This window comes from Apus apus, chromosome Z (genome assembly GCF_020740795.1).
Source record: "Apus apus isolate bApuApu2 chromosome Z, bApuApu2.pri.cur, whole genome shotgun sequence".
NCBI classification, from domain to species: Eukaryota; Metazoa; Chordata; class Aves; order Apodiformes; family Apodidae; genus Apus; species Apus apus.
Genome location: NC_067312.1, coordinates 21,568,634 through 21,590,491, shown reverse-complemented (window position 1 = coordinate 21,590,491; position 21,858 = coordinate 21,568,634).

The window sequence follows — 21,858 nt, the reverse complement described above, 5'->3', positions numbered from 1 at the left end:
GTTCTCTCCTCTCTGACACTTTTACAACAGATACCAAGAGATAGGATTGGTGCCTGCAGGGTGACAGGCAGAAGACCATAGAAAATGGTCTTTAAGTGAAATTCAGTTTTTAAGTTTAGCATACTCCTGTAATATCTCCAAATTCCCTGAGAAATGTTGAGTGTTGTCAGTGCTTTGTAGCTTGAGAGAGAGAGATTGGAAATCACTGATATTAAGGATTTCAAACAAGCAGAATATAGAATCTAAGACTTTCTGCTCTTCTTGGGTCCAGGTATAGGTAGCTTGGTTAGTTCCAACTGATAGTTACTCTGTTAAATCAGAAGGAAAGCATCACTCCTGCAGCAGTTTCTGTTTTCAGTTACATATTAAGGCTAATAGTTTTTGGACAATCCTACTTCAAGAAATAACTATTACTAGGTTTGTATTCCTTCTCACAAGGAAACACTAATAATTTGACTGAGCTGTTAATACAACTGTCATCTCTGGTGCTGTTCTGTGTTGCTTTTTAAGGTGTCTTGATGGCACTTGTAGTGGTGGCTGCTGCTCATTAAAAAACCTAGATTAATTTGTTTTTTGATTTAAGAAAGTTTTTAAAAGAAACAAGGAAGGAATGTTCTAGCAGAAAAACACTGACAAAATATCAGTATAAAAGAGCTGGTGATTACAACAAATTGTTGTATTTGAGTGTCATCTAATGTTAGACTTATGACTCTGCACTTGTCAACTGAACTGGTTTAATGGGAAATTACTTAAATAAAGTACACAGGAGCAAGCCCATTCCTAGGGCATGTTCTTTGCTCTGCATGGAGAAAATATATGTAAGTTTGGCTTTGTCAAGCTAGAATTTTTATTGCTTACACTCATCAGAGAGAAATTAGAATGTGATTAAGAAAAAGTGCTGTTGTATTTAAGCATTCAGTACATAAACCTACCAGACCGATGCTGTGTCAGATACTCTCTACTCCCATCTCATGGTGAGTACCTGTGAATACTCTCATCTGCCACTGCAGCTCAGGGACCACATTACCTGACCCTGGAATGTCTGAATTTTTTGGGAACCAGAGACATTTCCAAAGTGTATTCATTTGTATGGCACAAAAAGTTAAATAAAATCCACTGCTAGAATAAGATCTTTCCAAGTCACATATTTTAAAACAAAATATACTGTCTCATTTGATTTATACTTTTAAATACCATGAATCATATCACCTGAATGTATTCCTTTGTTTTGAAGAAAAACCCTAGTGCTGTAAATACACTCTCTAATGCTGTAGGGGAAAAAAACCAAAACAAAACAATTAACCTGTGAGTTTTAGTAAATAGTAAAACTGAGAGAGAAAAAAGGCAAATCACTCATGGACACTTTGGGATTCCTGGGCGAAGTGTGTCCTGGGTTGAGCTAGAATAGAACCAATTTTCTGTCTGGTAGTTTTGCTTTTCTGTTAGGTTTCTCCTAAGTAGCTGCACTTGCTGAAGTTAGCAACATATTTTCAGTCAGTGTCTGTCTCTAGGACTGATAAAACTCCGTGGTGTTAGTTATGGCCAGAGAATGGTATACAGAATGAAGGCCACTGCTTGGGTCTGAGAAAACATCTTATGCTGTTTGTTTTACTGCTGGCCAAGTGCTAAACTGTGAGAAGTTGATTTAGAAACCAAACCTATATTCACCTTTGAAGGAAAGGTACAAACCTGACAGAACTTGTAGAGTGGAACGCAGCTAATGTGCAAAGGGTCTGTACCATGGCTGTTCCTCAGGCAGTCCTAGTTGTTGGCAACCTCAGGGGAGCTTGGTGTGCTGACTCCAAGGACACTGCAAGGAAGGTGCAGTGGAGAGACCAAAGCCAGTCTCTGTGATAAGCATGGGGACCTGAAGGTACTATGGAACTGACAAGCTGCACATTTGGAGACATCATGGCAAGACTCCGCAATAAACGTGGGGTTCTGAAGGTCCCGTAGAACTGACAAGTGGCCTATTTGATACCCTTGGCCAATAATCTGCCACTTTTTTCTTGACAAAAATCTCTCCTGTAGTGAACTTTGCTCACTATAAAACTAAACCACCCTTCTGTCCTGGAAGTTACCTGCCTCCAAGGGACAACCAGCTCTCACTGAGCATGCACTCTGAATTTCCTCTAGTCTGTACCTTTAGAGGTGAAGCAAGAGAATTTTACAGCAGTCATCATAGACTCACAGAATGCTTGGGTTTGGAAGAGACGTCTGAGGTCCATCTAGTCCAACCCCCTGCTAGAGCAGGATCCCCTAGAGCAGATCACACAAGAACAGGTGGGTTTTGAATATCTCCAAGGATGGAGACTCTGCACCCTCCCTGGACAGCTTGTTTTAGTGCTCTGTCACCCTCACAGTAAAGAAGTATTTTCTCATATTTAGGCTAAAATGTCTATGTGCCAGTCTGTGACCATTACCCCTTGTTCTGTCAAGGGACACCACCGAGAAGAGTCTGACCCCTCCTCCTGTCACCTGCCCTTTAGATATTTATGGAATCACAGAATCACAGAATCTTAGGGGTTGGAAGGGACTTTGAAAGATCATCTAGTCCAACCCCCCTGCCAGGCAGGGTCACCTAGAGTACATCACACAGGAATGTGTCCATGCAGGTTTTGAATGTCTCCACAACCTCTCTGGGCAGCCTGTTCCAGTGCTGCGTCACCCTCACAGAAAATAAGTTTTTCCTGATGTTTACCTGGAACCTCCTGTGTTCCAGTTTGTACCCATTGCCCCTTGTCCTATCACTAGACATCGCTGCAAAAAGCCTGGCTTTTTACATATTTAACATATTTTTACATATTTAATGTATTTGTAAACATCGATGAGGTTGCCCCTCAGTCTGCTCCAAGCTAAAGAGACCCAGCTCCCTCAGCCTTTCTTCGTAAGGGAGATGTTCCACTCCCTCAATCATCTTTGTTGCTCTGCACTGGACTCTTTCAAGCAGTTCTCTGTCCTTGAACTGTGGGGCCCAGAACTGGACACAATACTCCAGATGCGGCCTCACCAATGCAGAATAGAGGGGGAGGAGAGCCTCTCTTGACCTACTAACCACACCCTTTCTAATACACCCCAGGATGCCATTTGCCTTCTTGGCCACAAGGGCACATTGCTGGCTCATGGTCATCCTCCTGTCCACCAGGACCCCCAGGTCCCTTTCTCCTACACTGCTCTCCAACAGGTCAGCTCCCAGACTGTATTGGGACATGAGTTTGTTCTTCGCTTGTTCCCCAGATGCAAGACTCTATGCTTGCCCTTGTTGAATTTCATCAAGTTTCTCCCTGCTCAACTCTCCAGCCTGTCCAGGTCTCACTGAATGGCGGCACAGCCTTCTGTTGTATCAGCCTCCTCCCAGTTTAGTGTCATCAGCAAACTTGCTGAGGGCACACTCTGTTCCCTCATCCAGGTCGTTGATGAAAATATTGAACAGCACCAGTCCCAGTACTGACCCCTGAGGGACTCCACTAGTCACAGACCTCCACCTAGATTTTGTCCCATTCACCACAACTCTGACTTCTTCCTTTCAACCAGTTCCTGATCCACCTCACTACCTGACTATCAAGACCACATTTCCTCAGTTTATCTACAAGGATGCTGTGGGAGACTGTCAAATGCTTTACTGAAATCAAGAGAAACCACCTCTACCACCCTATCATCATCTATCCACCCATTAGATACTTATAAACATTCATGGGATCCCCCATAGCTTCCTTTTCTCTAAGCCAAATGGATCCAGCTCTCTCAGTCTTTCCTCATATGGTAGATTCTGTACTCTTATTTTTAAAAACTATGCAAGAGAATTTTCCACCAATCATGACCAAGGTATGTATGACTAAAGTCCTTCCAGATCCACCTGTGAGGTAACAACTCTACAAAATTGGCCTAAGAAGGGGAGGATGTTAGAGAAGATACCATTGATGTCAGGGAAGATGCCATTGCCGGGCCACTGCCAGGATTACCCCAGGCTTCTGGGATAAGTGGATGGACTGTTCCTCTCTTCTCCCCCACAGTGAGGCCTTTGGGTAAGATTCAAACACTTGGTTACACTGAATGCACCCTCAGGAATCTTTGAAACCTCTCCAGAGCTTCTTTTTCCCTTTCCCCTTTCTTTCTTTTCTCTTTCTGTCTTATCACTTGACAGTTAGTAGCCAGTATTGTTCACATTCCTGGTATTTGCACATACTTTGTAGACAGATAATTTGTCTCCAGAAATCAAAAGAACTTGTGTGTCTGTTCCTGCAATAAATTGATCTAGCTGTGGCTGTTGTCCCTGAGCATGACCAAACCTTCAAAGTGTGGCTGTGCTAGTTCAGGTGGGGTGTGACTAGACAGACGGTGCAATGTTAGCAGTGCCTCTGGAATGGTGGCAATGGAACATGCACATTGGGCTCTCCTGGCTGGACTATTAGTGCTGGACTGGGCAGCACTCAGAAACCCAGCTGCCCCCAGCCCCTCTGATGTCTGAGGATAGGCTGGAATGCAAGAGGATTTATTTTCTGCCAAATTACTTAGCTCTTTTAACACAGCAGATACTTAAAAGCAGCTGCACTCTTTATCAATTGCTCCTGCTTGGAGACCCCATCCTTCCTACAGTGACATGTCTCTTCTGAGAATGACCAAGACTCCTTTATTCTCTGTCACACATACAGTTTAGGAGTAACATGGTAATTACCGTATGTATAGTGACGGATCTCTTTCAGAAAAGTGAAACAGTTTATTTCCTTCTAAACAGCTGAGTAAATACTGGCTGCTTTTCTATACCTGACCCAGGGATCCATGTCTGGGCACTCAGTGGCTGTGACAAAGTGTGTTTCAATGTTTGGCTGTGAAGTAGCCCTCTTGATTCTTGGGAAATCTTCCTTTTGATATGTCTGGCATGCAGAGCTACACTTGGAGGAGGTCACAGTTTCACTCAACATCTTTAATTAACATATCTTTGCCTGCATCAAACTCCTACTTCTGTCTGTAATCACTGATTATTTTATATGTCTGCAATTGTAGCTTATCCAGCATAAGTCAACTGACTCCCTCCATGAGTAGACCTCAGTGTGGCAGGGGGCTTTCTCTCTTAGCCTCTTCCCCTTTCCATATACCCCTATACTGACCACCCTTGAGGGCTCAAAACCATACTGTTATGCAGAATGGTCTTCTCACAGGACCGATGTTCTGGCGCCCTGCCCAGAATATGGGGGAGCACCTTCAGTTATGGGAAACTGACACGTTTGCATCTTCAGGGGTTTTGTGTAGAAGAACACTTGGGGGTTAGACACCTGATCTGATGCCCTGGTGTAGAAACTTACCGGTTACGGCTAGCAGCAACACCTGACCAGCGCCAAGAAGTCACAAAAAAAGTATGAGGATATTCACTTCAATATGAAGAATTTAATCCATCCTACCTGGCCACAGACATTTTTCTGATGAGGTGCAGGCACCTGTGGCATCCAGGGCAAAGGGAACTGGCCAACATCACAACATCAAGGAGGACGAACCTTATCTAACGTCGTATCAGTCCACTGAGCCTTGCTCCAACCTTCCCTGGAAAAGGGAAATTTTGTGTCAGCTACATCTGTTAAAGAATTTGGAGGAGAATCTGGGACAAGACTCCTCTGTTTCACTGGAATTGGTCATGGGTGAGTCCTGTCAATTATGAGGGTCCCATGGGGACCCTGGGGAATCCTGTTGGTCTTAGATATGAAACGAAGAGAAGCAATGTATTTCCAGGCATCTTACATCAGTATGCAGAGCCATGGGAAATTGCAGAGGGATTTGCAAACAGAAAAGTGCTAGAAACCTGTTCTGTTGGATTTCTTTGGATTTAAATGAGGCTAAGAGCCCTCTATTTGATTTGCTTGGTCTCTGGTAAAGGTGAGAAGACTTTGTTTGATTTTATCTGACCTAGTAAAGGCAAACTGACACTACTCAGTTAAATTCATGTTTTTGACTTGTTCTGCTGTAGCAGCCCTTCCTAGTCCTGAAAACATTTTTTTTTTTTTTTCTTGGACTCATTAGGAAAAGATGGTGGGGTTTATTGAGCTAGAAAATACTTGTTTCCTAGATTCATAAGGGATTGACTTTGACCTCCTCTGGTCTTGCTGCTCTTACTTTGCTGTGATGGTGTGTAATGCGTATGCTGCCTTAAGGTTTCTTTATTGCTTGTCTCTTGTTGTAGGCCAAAATTGGTCAATTTTGTAATATTCCTGAAGGAATGAATAAGTTTGTTCTGTTAGAATAATCTGTGGCCTCTTGCCCCTCAATACCTTACTGAGGCCTTAGTGTTATCATTTCCCTCCCCATCAGTCTTGCCATCCTACAGAAGAAGGACAAGAGAGGCAGGGCGTGCAGTAGGAAAGCACGTAGGTGGGATGAGGTATGGGTGGTACCTAAAGAGGGCTGGCATCAGGCGACTGGACTGCTACTGGATTTGTAGTGTCACTCACCATGTAGGCTCCACTTTATGAGAAGAAAATTGACATTATCCACCCCAGGCTTCTGAAAATTATTAATCTTTATTAATGCAATCACTATTTTGGTGAAAAAGACAATATACCATGATAAACTTTATTGACTTCTTTAATCTTTTGTTAGCTTCTCATTCAAACCAATCTGTCAAGTCCAAGATTGATGAATTAGAATTGAACAGGTTTCTCCTGTGTTTCTTTAAATAATTCTTCCAGGAATTAGTTGAATAAGACCTTTTTGTAATTTTTTTCCCCCTTAGAATATATTCTAAGCCAATGAGTTAAAGAACCATAGAGAGATTGAATTATACCAGCTGAATTCAAGATCTGACAAACTTTTCGTGAGTAGAGTGAAAGATTTGGTTCAAAAGGCGATTTTTTCCTCTTGCAGGATGGTACTTGCAATCAACATAGGCTTTATCAAGCTGAGATCTATTTTTGGCTCTGATTCTGCACAGCCACAGCAAACCAGTGAAAATTCCCATGAGTGGAAAGGGGTGTATTTCAGAGCCATCTGAGTCACTTCAAACAGACCTGGTGTCAAAGCAGGTGTCAGACCTCTCTTGCTTTGGCTTTATATTTGGAATGAGGTGGCTGTCATTAAACATTCAAGCAAGCATGTACTTGATTTTCTGTACTGGGAGCTGAGAGAGGTACTCATTTCAGCTTTCAGAAACACTTTTATATTCCTTCTAGATAAAAGCCATTTTTCACAGCTAAATTCAACATTTGGAGGGCTAGATTTATAGACAGTTGAAAGCATTTCTTTAGCTAATATCTCAAAAAAGCAACACACCCGGAAATCAGTTAGTTCAGGATCATGCTAACTATTTGTTGAGTTTCACAGACCAATTAAGTAATGCTACTTTATTTTCTAGATACATGACCTAATCGTACATATCCTCATTAAACTAATCTTGTTAAATTGAAGATACTGTTTATGTGAATACATTAATAGAAAACTAATTTAATTTTCATTTCTCAAATTCAGAGCTATTTTTCCTAAAATAAAACATATTTTAGAATGTCAATAGTCTAAACACTCATGAGCAGTGCTATAATAAACCAGCATTTTATTATGCTGTAGACATTTACTTCAACAAAAGAATAGATTTAAGCTCTGAGCCTTCAACAGGTCATGTGTGAAAAATAATGGGTCTAATTCAATGCTAATTTGGAGATTTTTCATGGCATTTCCTTTTGTGGTACCTAAGCACTGGGACTCCCCAATAAAATTATACAAATTTTAAAAAATAAAAATTATTTTTTTTATATATATATATATATATTTTTTTAGAAGGTAAAAAATAAAATTGGGAATTCCCAATAAAATTATTTCTTGGACAAACCAAAGCCATACCACCAGCCTTAGGCAGCACCTAATACAGTGGGAGGACAGAAGGCTTCCCTGGGGAGGGAAGGGAGACTGTTGCATGCACGTAATGGCAAATGGCCATAGTAACAGAGGAGGCAAACAGCCTTGCCTGTGCCTGGTGCAGGAGCCAGGCTGCCTGGCATTGGCTGTGCTCAGGTGAACCTGTGCCTGGCAATGCAAAGCAGCCAGTTCAAATTAAAGGACTTTGGGCAATGATTAAGCACAGGTGAAAGTCTAATTGTGTGGGTGACTCAGGGTGAGTGAAGGCAGCCAGGGGTGGGAAGGAGAGCAAGAGAAGGTCTGAGCAGACTGAGCAACTTGCAGGTAGAGGGAATCAACCAGCTCAAGTTCTCATCCTCTGTACAGGGAATAACGATCTCTTAATCTGTGTGCTCATCTCTGAGCCAAGGAGGATGTTTTGGGGTGGCGGAAACAGCATAGCAGACAGTGCTGTGATGTGGTAGGAAATATCTTTTCAAAGCAGACAGGATAGGAAGCAAAAGGAAAAAAATGTTAAAAATTACAATGGGATTTTCTATTACATGCGTGAACTTTTTGAGGTAAAAGTCTCCGCTTCCCTCTAACCAGTTTAAAAGACCTTAGTTTAACACAAACATCCACTGCAATGAGGAGAGTAATATTATAGTTAAGAAGTATTCGGTACTTCCTTAGATGGAGCATCTATGGCTGCATGAGAGAGGTTTCAAAACCAGATGAGATAAAATATTGATTTTCCAAACCATACACCAGCTGCTGAGTGTCAAAGCAGTGAGGAAAGGTCTATTAAAAAATTACTTCCTAACTGGCCAGTAGAGATTTTGTGATAGCCCAGCTCCCTGGTCTGGCCATGAGTGAAAATGTGTCCATTGAGACAATCCTCATTCCCAGTTGCAAGAGTTCTGGCATCCCTTCTCCGGCTCTACAGCTTGGGTCATTCCAACAGGCTGTGCAAACTGGTCATTAATTAGCCTCAGGAGATTAAAAACTTAAAAATTAATATCAGTAAGAAAACAAACAAACAAACAAACATAACAAACAGCAGGAGAAAAGTAAACCTAATTTTAAAAGTGAGAAATTAATTTTGCATAATGCTGAATAAGCATCCACACAATTCTAGAAAAAATGCAATTCAATGCTCCTAGTAAAAATATTCATAATTCTTTTTTTCTTTCCCTCAAAACAGGAAAGTCAAGATTAGTTTTTCTTCTGTGTCCTTTCTGAGGAGCGTTATCGTACTTATTGATTACAAGAAAAACTAAATTTACCACAGCAACTGAAGCAGTAGTTTTCACCTTTGACACTTCTACATTATAACCCCTTCTGTTTCTGTATTATTCCTCATTCTGTATTGTAACTTAAGTGATTATAAATGTATACTAGCAATGGGCTATAAGAGCATCTGAGAGTACTTTATACACTGTCCATTCATTAAATTAATTATGAATAGGGTTTTTTGGTATATCTTTCCTCTCTCTAGATCTCTTGGTATTATGTGTTCAGTTTGAGCATTTTTTTTCACATACTGTGAGCCTGAATGTGTGACCTAGTGAGAAGTCTGCGTATACTCCAATGAAAAAATAGGCAGGATCAGCTGATACAAACACCACCACAGACCCAAGGTCTGTGGCAAACTGTTTTCCTCCAAAGTTTTATCTGATAACTGTCATTAATCTAGTTGCTGTTAAACAACAGGTAAGACAGATCATACCTCCACCAAGCTTCTATGAGTGCTTTTATGATGTTACAAATGGGGTGAGATATGTACCCAGGTACTTAGCCACAGGTATCTGTTGTGAGCTGGATGGCCAGCTATAAGGATTAAGATGTCTTTAAGGTCAGTGGGGACAGATGGGCTTTTCCAGAAGGTAGTTTGTTGCACCAGGTTTAGGAAATTGTTGCAGGGGGAAGGACTCCAGCAGTGTTTCACTGCTCTCAGTGATTGTGGAAGGGATGCCTGCCTCCCACAGGGCCTAAGTGATGTAAGAGAATATTAACCTTAGATCTTCCTGTGCTTACTGCACAAACATACACTGTTTCCTGTAATAATTTCAATGACCCATGTATGATCGTTTAGGACCAGGAAGTTAATTACCAACTGACACTTAACTGCCCTATCTTTATAGTTGACAGTGTACTGTACTTTGCATTCAACTGCAATAGGAAGAGAGCAATTATAAATAATGACAAAATGCTGGAGAGAAGCCAGTCCTACATATACAATGAGGCTTTTAGCCGTGATATTCAGCATCCTAAATGCATACTGTAACTTCTAGCTGGGTTTTCACTTAAATTTTTAAGTTATAAACAACCTCAAGTAGGCTCTGTAAAATCTGTCAGACTGTGCAAAGTAATGTGGTTGTGAACTTAGTTGTACTTGGTACTTTCTCATTTCAGGACAGGTTAACGTAGTGGTGAGGCACAGAGCTACGCGTTACAGCAGCAGGCCAGTCCTCACTTTGAGAACATCTCCGTGCTGTGAGGGAGGAGTGCAAGTGAATATATCGACCTGCTACTAATATGATACACATAATCAGAATTTTTGTTGGTATATGTAACAACGCAAGAGATCAATTAAAAAAATGCATCTTTCTTCCTTTGGAGTTTCTCCAACATAATTTGAACTGATTTTCCACCGTTTTAACTGGATTTTTTCCTAAGATTCAGCTGTAAATATGTGGAGTCCCAACATCTCTCAGAAACTTTAAATCTGTGAAGAATATTCCTGCAGCTCACCAGGTGGTGGCACCCCAGCTCTGTTTTTCTCTTAAGCCAAAAAAAGGGGTATGAAAAGTTCCAGGGAAGCAAGCGTTTCCTCTCAGACCATTTACTCAATTTGTAAATAGTAATTTGAACTTTAAGAGTCACACTTGAAAGGAATCATTACTAAAACAGAACTAGGACTTGTTACTATTGTTACCTATGATACCTAGTTTCTCTCCTTTAAGCATTTTAAAATGCATACTATGCATAGAGACCACTTATCATTTCATGCACTAGCTACTTATGTTAAAAAATGTAGTGACAAACAAGAAAGGCAAAGGTCTGCTTGGAAGGAAGAGTGGATAAATTTATTTGTTTATACTATGAGATTGCAGTTCCGCTAGAAAGAACACTTGACATTTTGATGAGTGTCTCCAGGGAAAAAAGGCACTAACTTTACAACTTAGTTTTAATTATACTAAGGAGATTACATTATTAAAAAATATCCCACCAGTAGGTGCAGCATTTCCTGAAACAGTTTAGTGGAAAATGCCACATTAATCAGTTCAGTATTTCATTCAAATGACTTAATGATGGGAAGAAGTTGAAAGCACTGTAGTTTGACAGCAAAAAGAGACAGAATGAGAAGGATTACATTTAAATGACCTCTTCCAAGACTAAGTTTTAGAGAGTGGAATAGCACTGGGGAGGAGGGAACACTGTTTTATCCTTGCTTGTGCTTGCTTGCTCATATTCTCAGTGTCTCTGGTGCTGTTCTCAGCTCAGGAGGCATGGCTGAGAAGTTTACAATGCTGCAACTTGTGCCTGTGTTTTTTCACATACAGATCTGGACATTTTTTTTCTCATATGCCCTTCATAGGCATTTGTGATTTCTCTGTGATTGACACACAATATTACCCATGTGTTTTGCTGTCACATTCATGTGTCTAAACATTTTATTAACCTGTCCTTTCTCCTTGTGTTCCCTCATTCCCAACTGTATCCCCAGGTCATCAGAAAATAATTTGTACAGATGGTTCAATCTCAATCTACCTGAAGTGAAATAAAGAAGGAATGGCATAGAGATACACCAGGAGAGGCTTAGGCTTGACATTAGGAATTTTTTTTTTCTCTGAAAAGACCGTCAGGTATTGGAACAAGCTGACCAGAGAGGTGGTTGAGTCACCACCCCTGGATGCGCTGCTTGGGGATATGGTTCGAGGGTGAACATGGTAGAGTAGGGTTAAAGGTTGGACTTTGTGGTCTTAAAGATCTTTTCCCACCTAAATGATTCTATGATATGATTCTAAAGTTGTCAATCCAACTATTAAAGCTGTAAAGGATCAGAGTGTCTGTTGCCATTTTTCTTAAGCAGTGACACACAGAGGCTTCTCCACACAGAACAGTGATGCCCTCAGCAGTGCAAGTGACTCTTGTGCGGCTGAGCACATTCAGCTAAGAGAAACAAAGAGTCACACTTCAGTTTTCAACCACACCACCTTGGTCCTCTTCAAACAGAGGGGAAGGATGCAGCAAAAGACTTTTCTGAGTGATGATATTGATGAAGATAAATGCATGAAAACAGAAGGATCCTGGGAGTCATCCCTTGACTTAGCACCACTGAGTTACAGCAAATCACACTATTGTACTGCATTGTGCTAATGTACACACTCTAGGAAATTGCCTAGAAGTTCAGGAAATGGTAAGTAACCGTCTGTTCAGATTTGTCAAGAATAGATCAAGTAAACCAGTCTAATTTCCTTCAATGACAGGAGGTAATCAATGACAGGAGGTAAAGGGAGAAACCAGAGATATACTATAACCATACTTCAGTCTGGTGGTGTTTTTTTGCTATCTTCCATGGCTCATAGGCAGACTAATGAAACACTGGCCAGTGTAAACTGCTGAAAGGCAGGACACGAGTTGAGAAAACCATCCTTAGGGAACAGTGATCTCCAGTTCACCATCGGTCTGACCACATGTATCAAGTTGGTTGTATGGGCACCTGTCTTGTTTTGTTTACTGTTGACTAACAACATGGTTGATAAATGAGAGAGGATGTCTACGATTTTTCATATACATCTAAGATGGGAAGGATTACAAATATTTTAGATAGCAGGGCCAGCATTCAAAAGGATCTCAATGGATTGAGATAAATTGACTGGAATAAATAGGCTCCCATTCAGTGAGGATTCAGTAGAAGTCTCTAGTCATTGACTGAAGAAGTGAACTGCCATGCTGTGAGGGGGGAGCCCAATGAGACAGTCAGCAGTACCACAGACAAGGATCTGCAGCTTTTAGCAGGTCACAAACTGAACACAAATCGACAGTTATGAAGCTGTAAAAAAAAACAAACACAAAGCAAACCTCACGGTGGGATACAAAAAACCAGGACTATATAAGCAATCCATCCCTCCTGGCAAGAGCTGAGCTGAACTAAAACATCTGCTTTTACATAGTACACATAAAGAAATATACTGAGAGAAATACCTCTCAGTATGCAGAAAGTAATGTAGAAACTGAGACACTATGGAGATTTTATATTGCTAGGACTTCTACAGTCAGAAATGTGTTGCAGAATATCACTGGATGCTTTCAAATAGTTGAAATCATTAGGGCTAACCTGAGAAGCAAAAAAATTAGGGCAAAGATGGTGGAGATGTTCAGGCAAGGTTAAGAGAGCTAAACATGTATAATTTGCTTTGGCAACCATTACAAAGGTGAATGTGTGAAATATGCAATCATTGGGAATACTGGTAACAATTTTGCATGTTTTGCACATGTAAATAGGCAGTGATGGTAGCAACTGGAGCTAGAAGTTGAGCTAATATCAGAAAGAACCCTGTGCTTGTGAACATGCAGTAAGTATTATTAAGTAGCCTCTGTCAAAAAGTGCTAAAAGCCCAGCATAAACTAGTCCGTTAGCATCACCCTTCAGTGCTTCAGTAAAGAACAATGCCATCTTCACTTGTGGTGAGAAAGGTTACTGCATACATGTATTGTCTTTTTCTAGCTCTTAAGATTCTATGAAAAAATACCTCAAAGTTTTTTGTTTCTTTTCCTGTCATGTCATTTTCAAATTCTGTAATTTCCAGTAGGTTTCCACTCACTAGTCCAAACTGATACATGTATCTTTAAATAGAGATCAAACTGAGAAAATCGTACATATTATTCAACGAGCACAAAAGGAAAAAAAAGGCTGCATTTAGAGGTTCACAAAGGACTCCTGTTTTATTCGTCTTACCTCTTGGGTAATTTCCTGAATTTCTCTGGTTTGGTCCCCACTCCTTCCTCACAATTTCTGAGATTTCTGGTTCATCCTTGCTGAATAAGCATCCAGAGCTGATTTTTGAAGGCAGAACTGCCACTGACTGTCAGGCCATGCACACAAATGTTGCCAGTTGGTTGCTGAGCAGTGTCTATAGGGGGTACACACCTATGGAACATGTTGTTGCCTGTGTTAGACAATTCTCACACACCAGAGTTAGGGCCATGCTTGCTATGTCATCCTTAACATCATATCAGCTGTGTCTCTGAAGGTGAAGAGACTGTCACGTGTATCAAAAACAGAATAGCCTTTTGGTGTGCCTGGACACTAATGGATAATGAGTCAAATAAGGGAGATGGAGCAGTGGAGTCTTGCAATGCTTACTCAAAGGTACAAGGCATCTGGTGCCTTCTAGCTGCCTTTTTCCTCTTGCTTCTTGATTTTGCTCTTGAGTTCTGCAACTGTGCGTGTTGGGATTCCTTCCTTCCTTTGCCACTTACTAATCCTGTGTGCACACAGCATGTTTAGTAGAAATTTACTGTGGAGTTTTAGCCCTTTTATACTCCTGGGAAGTCTGGTTTAGCATTACTGGGATGATACCATTCCAGAGCAGGAGGAGAGGACATTCCAGAGTGGGAAAAGCCAACATTTTGTTTTCTTCTACCTCTTCTCTTTTTTAACACTACCCTTCAAAACCTTTTGATTCAAACATCCTCCCATTTGCTAGAAAAGAAGTCCTCCCTTTTACTCTTAAAAAATATTGAAAGTGTCCCTGTCCTGCCAGCCGTGGCAGCTGCTTCCTGCACAGGGCCTGGTGTGGGGTAAGCTGTGCTGCCTGGTGCTGGGTGACTCCAGGACAGCTCCCCTGCAGGGCCACAGCTCCAACCCTTAGCAGAGTTGCTACTTCTTAATGCAGCTCTGCAGCCTGCAAACCCAGAGCATCTCAAGGTGCATCCTTCACCCTTGCGCTTTTAAATGTAAGCTTTTATTTCTTTCGTATTTCAGCTACTTCAAATGGGCATTGTGGTTATGAATATGAAAGCTTCATATATAATGAAACGTTCAGAAATATATATTTCATCATATATTTAATATATTAAAAACACATTTCATGGTAACAGGAAAATTTTTGTCTTAGGATTTCTAACTGAATTTTTGCACATTTCTCTACTCTCTTGGTGTTTACTGTTCCAAATTACTCTCATGGGTACAAATAGGCAGAGATGCAGTTGCCACCAATGTATGCTTGGCTGCCACTGCTTTTTCTTGATTATGACATTTAAAAGCTCACAAGGGAAAAGTAGTCATACCTTATTTATGAAATGTTGATAGCCTGATTTTTAGCCACTACAGCTACTTTGTAATGAATAAATCTACCTCTGTCCTTTCAAATAATGGCCAAAATTCTGCTGTTAGTTACCTTTGGAAAACACTCCTGATTTTGCCAGGCTTACATCTCCTCAGGATAGAGCAGGCTTTCCCTCATGTTCTCATGCATGACTCCCAGATGGATAAAATCTTTAAGGAAACTGAAAACAGGTATCAAGAGAACTGATTGGAAATGGAAGCAGGATAAAATCCAACAAAAAGGTTTGACACAGGTAAGTCTCTCACATTGCTGTAATTTTATAACACAGATAAGTCTCTCACTTTGGTGTAATTTTATAACACAGCACTGTAAATTCACTGATGTTGACTGAGCTACCGCAGAGTCACACTGTCAAACCTGAGGATGTCACCTGGCCCCTGCAAGTAGAAGTCACCAGAACAAGAGAGAAATGAGAAGACAGGAGTTTTGTGCTGGATCTGAATTACCATTACAACTTCTCTTGATTTAGCTGCAACCGAGGTTTTCAGGAAAGACAACAAGCAAGAGACAGAAAGAAAGAAAGAAAGAGAGGAAACCTAACTGAGAACCAAAGAAGTTACAAAGCTTTGGGTGAGATGTGCCTGCTGCTTTTTCTGTGGGGACTCAGAGGACAGGAACCTCTAGGACTTATTACAGGTAATTACTTCAGGTGGAGATGGATAACACCTCCTAATCAACATATGGGAGAAGGAAGAATGCTTAAAGTGAAAAGGTTATATTTGTGGAAGCAATGCAGGCAAGGGGAAAACATAAAGTGAAGAAAATGAGAAACCAGAGAAGTATTTATTCTGAAAAGGAATTATTGGGGTTAAACCAGGAAACAAAGGCTCTGAATATCTTGAGGCCCCTCCCCAACTTTCTGGAGCCAGGCAAGCATACATCAGGTCCCTCTGGCCATGAGACTTCATGTCTCACAGTGAATTGTGAACTGGGTAAAATACAAAACCCTGTGAAAAAAAAAACCAACAACCCTCCTCTGCCAATAATGTTCCTCTTCTGCAGTGGTACAGGACAGACTGAATGGTCTTTAGTACAGAAACTTCCCTGTGATTGGTTCGTTGTGCAGGTCCTGAGAGTTGGAGGTGACATTGCAAGAGAAGTAATAATAAAAATCTCCCTTATATCAAGGAGAAAACCTTCAAGGGTAAGGGCATCTGGAACAAAATGTCACTGAAGAGAAAATCAAGCTTCATAAGCAGCTACTGTAGGTGAACTTTTAATTAAAATGAGAATAAAGAGAAACAGCAGAAGTAAGCCAATAAAAGAAGAAAGAAAAAAGACCAGCTTATTTGATTTTTTTTTAAATGCTGTTTTTTATTGCTTATGAAGCAAATGCTTAAACAAGCACTACTGGTGTTATCAGTAATACTGTAACATCTGCCTTCAGTCCCTTTGTTGCTCATGTCAGATTTTCACACATATAGCCTTGCCATTTACTTCACAAATCACAGCTGCAGAGTAGTACAACCAAGCCAATTTTACTAGAAATTAAATGCTGAGGAAATGAAATTTCTCCAGTGGTGTCTGCAAATATTCTGAGTTTAGGGCAATCTTTTCATTAATTTGGTTCAGCAAAGAGATAAGGTGTTGTCCTGGTTTGAGCCAGGATTAAGCCAATTTCCCTTTTACTGATTTTTTTTTTCCTTCAGTAAGCTCTCTTTTAACTAGCAGCAAGTGCTCCAGCTAGGAATGATAACAAACGCTGGCATGTTTGTTATTGCTGGGACTCCAGGGTCACATCTTTGCTCTGCCGGCTCAGGCACTACTGGGAGGTCCATGACCCCCCTGTAGGAGGCTGAGTTAGACAGACAGCAAAACTGACCAGAGATATTCCATTCCATATATCTATGTAAGCTCAGAGGAAGGTCAGAGATCCCAGAAGACAACTTCCTTCCTGCTTCTTCTTCCCTTCTCTTCCATCCATGGCTGGTGTCCGGGCAGGACTCCATTCATCCATCACTGTCGACCCCCAGGCTCGAACTCTCCTGACCTTCATCACTCTGTGCTCTCTTTTCAGGACTAGTCACAGCTAAGGAGATGCTTTGGGAGTTGCTGGGGCTGGGGGGAGGCAATAGGATTTTTCATGTTCCTTAACACATTTGTACAGAGTTGTACATATTTTCTTTTATCATTGGTGTTTAATTAAAGCTGTGTAGTTTAGTTCTCAACCCAAAGAGTCTCTCTCTCATTCTCTCTCTCCTTCCCTACCTGGGTGGGAGGGGACTGAGAGCATCCTCGATCCTGAGTCACATTGTAACAAGTGTAAAAATAAGGTATTCCTGTAGGATTAAATAATAAAGATCACTGTTGACAGTTAATTAATACAACGTTAGTTCTTTTGTGAGTCCTAGTGCAAGTTTGTATCAACAGACTGCTTTTTCAGAATATAAGCACTCAATATTAAAAAGGTAAATAAAAGGAGATGAATGTAAAAGACAAATATCTCTGAAGCCCTCCATGTAAGTTCAGAAACTGTTGTTTGAACTAAGATAAAATGCCTTCTTCCAAATTAACTAATTTTAGTTGAGGTATTTCTTGCTATAAAAATTTTTTCTTGGGTAGTAGACATAAGCTTTATTTTTAAGGCATTTGCAGTGACCTTCAGGATAAACAGTGAAAAGAAGCTGGTTGCGCTGAATAATATTGTCCTGGTTTAAGCCAGGATGAAGCCAATTTTCCTTTTACTGATTTTTTTTTTCCTTCAGCAAGCTTTCTTTTAACTAGTCACAGAGTGTTCCAGCTAGGAATGACAATAAACAGTGGAATGTTTTTCTAACCGCTGAGTCTTTAAGGTCACACCTTTACTCTGCTGGCTCAGACACTACAGGGAAATCTGTGACGCCCCTGTAGGAGGCTGAGTTAGACAGACAGCAAAACTGGCCAGAGATGTTCCATTCCATATATCTACGTAAGCTCAGAGGAAGGTCAGAGATCAGAGAGGACAACTTCCTTCCTGCTTCTTCTTCCCTTCTCTTCCGTCCATGGCTGGCATCCAGGCAGGACTCCATCCATCCATCACAATCGACCTCCAGGCTCAACCTCTCCTGACCCGCTCACTCTGTGCTCTCTCTCCAGCAGCTCCGGGATTTTTTGTGTCTGTTTGCAGCTCAGGAGATGCTGTGGGAGTTGCTGGGGATGGGGGGAGATGAGAGGCTTTTGCAGATACCTGAACATATTTGTTATAATTGTATATATTTTCCTATATCATTGGTGTTTAATTAAAGCTGTGTGGTTTAGTTTTCAATCCAGCCAAGTCTCTTTTTCTCTCTCTCCTTCCCTACCTGGGTGGGAGGGGATCAAGAGTTTGTTGTCAAACCTGAGTCAAACGGTGACAAATATGTTGTTGCCAACTTTCAGATACAGGACACAGACAGCTCATGTAGCTGTCTCTGGCTAATCCAGCAGCTAGAAAACAATGCTGTAATAATGCACCAGTTTTTAAACAATGAGAATTTATTTCCACATGTTTCTTCTGCACAAGAGCTCAAGGAATTAGAAAATAAGAAAGGAAGCTTATGTGTGAAAACTGTAAGTAATTCTTATCAACTTTAACAGCAATCAGATACACCTTGTCTCACAACAGGGTAATAGCCATGGACAAAAATATGCCTAAACCACAGTGGTACTGTAATAAGATTGAGACATTCAGCAACATGCATTTGGGTTAATTCTTGTCTTACAGAAGCTGAGGTTTTCAAAGTTCTCTCTAGGAATTTAATTGTAATTTTAAGTTTGAATTGGAAGGCAGCAGTAGACAAATGTGATAGGAAACAATGTAGGCAGCTAAACATGTGCATAGCAAGGAGAAGAGTGAAGGTTCAGTGTTTTTGAAAGTCCCCTTGAAAGCTTCTGGTGCCTTCTACAAAATAAGGGTGTTTCCCTCCCAGTATGACATAACACCTTGGCAGCAGAAAAATCAATGTTTATTTGTGAGCATGGTGTAATTTTGATGTTGCATGAAATGATGATGCACAATGTTAGGCCTTTTATTTTAAAATACTTGTGTTTTGAAATGAAGTGTAGGTTACTATACAAGAGATTCAACAGTAGTAACATTTCATAGCCTTCCGGTCTGTAAAGCAAAAAGCCTGAATTCAGATAAACATTCGCAATGACATTTTGGTCAAACAAACATAAATGCAATTCATTAAGCCAATTAAAGGTTTTCTCTGTGGTTATTATTCTGATGTAATAATGGTTTTTAAGTAATAGAGGAACTGATTTTGCAATTTGTTTTACAGTAGGAGATCTGCCAGAAGTAATCTGAATACTCAGCTGCAGGTTTGATCTGTATCTCCTATAATCTTTAGATACCAGGAATCCTGCGTTTCCATAGAAGCACTACAAAATTATAGAATGAACTTTGGAAGTATATATAAGTAAATTACTTTATCTCTTTGTAAAATCCTATGTTAGGATTTGTTATTATAAAGAAAAATAATATGCCTTGGCAAAATTCAGTTTTCGGAATACTTGGCTTTACTAACCTTTTTCCTGTTTCATGTCATTGTGAGCCACATTTGCATTGATACTATCCCATAATTTCCACTTCACCTTAATTTGTATCTGAAACAAAGTATTATTATTTTGAAATGTATTTGTTGAGTGAACAGAAGGAGAAATTGCAGCAAGGAAGCAATGAAGAGTAAAGTAAACTCTGCTATATCCTCCTTTTTTCCAGATAATTACTTTCTAGGTCACCACCTCTTTTATTTTCATTTAAAAGTACACAAGTGCTCTCATCCACAGAATAGCAAATTAGTGGAAAGCAGTTTACAAGATTTATTAATTTTTTACATTATGACACTGCTGATGTCAACAATAAATATTTCTGGAAATGCAGCTCCTCTTCTCTGTAATTGAACAAGTGTTTTGTTATTGATTACAGTAAGGTCCATTTTTTAGCTCTGCATTTTCTGTATCTTGTATTCCAAATTATTGCTCTGAACAGAGGATTACTCGTAAAGCAGAGCAACAGGTACTGGAGAATCTTCTGCTTTAATAAAGCATTTTCTGGATTGTTAGTAATCAAGCATTCCAGTGTCAGAAGTTTCTGAGGATTTCAGGAACATTCCTTGATCTGAATTTAGTCTTTGCTCCTTTTGTGGCTCGGGTGGACCTCTTCAGCCCTGCTTTAGCTGTTCACTCACCAGTTCTGTAGCCACAAACAAGCCGTCATCTTATGTGTCAGATGTCATGCACTTTGTGTCAGTAGTCTGTTCACAAAGTTGTCCAATTCAGAAGTGACATATTGGATTTGCTTGACTTTCCCTTTTGCTAAATTAAGGGGAACATGAGGCAGAGCATTAGCTGATGACAGAGGCAGTAAGGAAAAAAGGGCACTGTGAGACAACAGATAGAGTTTGAAAACAAATTAACCCACTTTACAATTAATAGCTCATGAGAAAACTTGCAGAACAAAACTTTTGAAATGGACAATTTGATGACAACTTCATGGGTTGAATGTCTTCTGTAGAAACCCTCCGTGCTGTATAAATACCAACATTATTTCATACCATTGAAAATACATTACAGATGTTAAAAAATTATGGACATTTCCTATCAAACAGTAAATTAAATAATGTAGGCTACAATATTTCTTATTCAAGTGTCAAATTGTGTCCAGTTAATTAACTGAGTGAGTGAGCATCCCAGCCTGTTTGAAAATACAATCAAGAAACCAGCAAAACAACACCAATTTTCAAATGACTTTTAGAGTAATTTAGTGGCAAAAATAGTAGATGTGCTACATGACCATGTTGAGCAATGGAAGATTCATCAAGCCAAGAGGGCTCCTCACGTTTCCCCTCTGAGGCACAGTCCTTGATTCCTGACTACTGTCTCTCTATGACCTTTCTTTGAATGATGTCACAGAATCACACAATCAGAGAATGTGAGGGGTTGGAAGGGACCTTTGAAGATCATCAAGACTAAACCCTCTGTCAGAGAAGGACCAGCACATAATCTAGGGCAGGTCACACAGAAACACATTCAAATGAGTTTCCAGAGAATGAGACTCAACAACCACCCTGGGCAGCTTGTTCCAGTGCTCCAATCACCCTTATAGTAAAGAAGTTTTTTCTCATGTTGAGATGGAACTTCTTGTGTTCCAGTTTGTGTCCATTACCCCTCATCCTACCACAGGGCACTACCAAAAAGAGACTGGCCCCTCCTTATTGACACCCATGCTTCAGATATTTGTTAACATTAATAAGATCCCCTCTCAGTCTTCTCTTCTTCAGACTAAACAGACCTAGATCTCTCAGCCTGTCGTCATAAGACAGGTGTTCCAGTCCCTTAATCATCTTCGTAGCCCTCTGTTGGACTGTCTCTAGTATACCCTTGTTCTTCTTGAACCAGGGAGTGTAGAACTGGACACGATACTCTAGATGGGGTCTCCCTAGGGCAGAGTAGAGGGGGAGAATGACATCCCTCGACCTGCTTAACACAATCTTCTTAGTGAACTCCAGGATAACATTGGCCTTCTTGGCCACAAAGGCACACTGCTGTCCCATGGATAATTTGTTGTCCACCAGGAGTTCAAGGTCCTCCTCTACAGTGCTGCTTTCTAGCAGGTCAGCCCCTAATCTGTACTGGTGCATGGTGTTATTCTTCTCCAGGTGCAGGACTCTACACTTATCCTGGTTGAACCTCATTAGGGTCCTCTTTGCCCAGCTCTCTGGTC